This window comes from Octopus bimaculoides, chromosome 30 (genome assembly GCF_001194135.2).
Source record: "Octopus bimaculoides isolate UCB-OBI-ISO-001 chromosome 30, ASM119413v2, whole genome shotgun sequence".
NCBI lineage: Eukaryota > Metazoa > Mollusca > Cephalopoda > Octopoda > Octopodidae > Octopus > Octopus bimaculoides.
In genome coordinates, this window is record NC_069010.1 from 9,977,139 (window position 1) to 9,979,059 (window position 1,921).

The window sequence follows — 1,921 nt, forward strand, 5'->3', positions numbered from 1 at the left end:
CGTTATGACGTCATCCAGGAAAGTTTTCCTTCCTGCAGGTAAGACGCACGCAAGTTCAAACCGCATCTTCTCTCCTACCTGCTTCTTTATCTCCATTCATTTTTCGTTTCTGTCATTGGACTGCCGCCATACTGGGGCATCGCCTCGAAGGCTTTTCATCCAACGAATCGACTCTTTCATCTTTTATTATTATTTTACTTGGCCACAGTCTCTGGTCTGTGGCCAAGCTGGGGCACAGCCTTGAAGTAGAGGCCTTTTTTTTTTTAGTCAAACAAAATCGACTTCTTATGTTTTTCTCTTCTTTTCTTTTGTCTTAATTTTTTCTTTTCATCTTTTTACTATGTCTGGGGCTTAATTCCATCATTCTCGTTCGCCAAACCGCTAAAGTCACGGTTACGTAAACAAACCGACTGCGGTCGACAAGCGGTGGTAGAAGGAACAAACGCAACACAAACACAGACTATCTATCAATCTATCCATTTATCCATCTATTTATCTCTCTATCCATCTATTTATGTATGTATGTATGTATGTATGTATGTACGTATCCATCTATCCATCTATGTATTTATCTGTCTGTCTGTCAGCCTATCAACCGATATTAACGTTTGTTTTTAAGTTCAATTATAATAAAACCAAATTTACATTAATACTTTTATGTAGTTGACAGTGACATCGAAGTTTCGGCCATTATGCCATCGTATAAGAACATCTATCTATCTATCTAGCTAGCTATTTATCCATCCATACAAACACACATAGACAAGAGACAGAAAATGGAATTCACGAGATACTTTATTATTCAAATGCACTACGATTGTTTCGACTTATCTTGCACCTGAAGCTCACAGGTGAGACCCTGCACAATTGCATCACAGGTGTACACTGCCTCTCCTTGGGTGACATTTTGAACAACTCCCTCGCTTTGTTCTCCTCGCCATTTCACCTATTTTACAAGCACACATTCACATCTTTTCACACACAGACGTACCTATACACACACACACACACACACACACACACACACACATAAATATATATATATATATATATATATATATGCACACGATGGGCTTCTATTCAATTTCCGTCAACAAAATTCACTGACAAGGTTTCAGTCGGCCAGGAGCTACGGAGAAGATATTCGCCCCAAGTGCAGGGCAGTGGGACTGAAACCGAATGCATGAGGTTGTGATGCAAGCTCCTTACCCACCCAGCCACACCTGCAATAGTGGTGGTGGTGGTGGTGGTGGCTTGGGTGATGGAGGTGGGTTATTTAAATTTGCAAAATCTTTAAATATTTGCTTCGGACCATCCTTTTGTCCGTCATCTCTTCCCGTTGGTCATCTTTTCCTTGTTTTGATTCAGTCCACCCTGGTCGCTCCTATGAGTAAAGCCGTTCTGACCATAGCCTTCCTTCCTATCGTTTATTCCGAGATATACTTTACCCCTCATCTTTGAGTTGCTGATAGAATATAATACCAGTGAAATACTAGGGTACATTTAATATTCCAATAAAACATCCGAGATGTCAACTGGAATTATAATAGAAGGCTGTGGCTACTTAGAGACGCCCTCATTGGTTTGTATAAGAACCAGTTAAGTACTGGGTTGATTTAAGATTATAATTAAAAATATATTTTACAGTAATGTGTGATTTAAGCATAATTTGGCTGCTATTTTTAGCATGTTTCGCAACCACATAGTGGCTCACATGCTGGTTCTTCATCGTTGGTGGTCATATTTAGCCCCCGGTCAATCTTGTTCCTATAGACATGTAATAAAAGACTTCCCATCGGGGTTCATCAATTTTGTATTCTCCAATGCAGCCTTCATTTTTTTTGTGATGGTTTCAACCGTTATTTCTAGCGGTTCGTGAGGATTCCTTCGTGTTGCTCATGTTGTTATTGTTGTTGTTGGG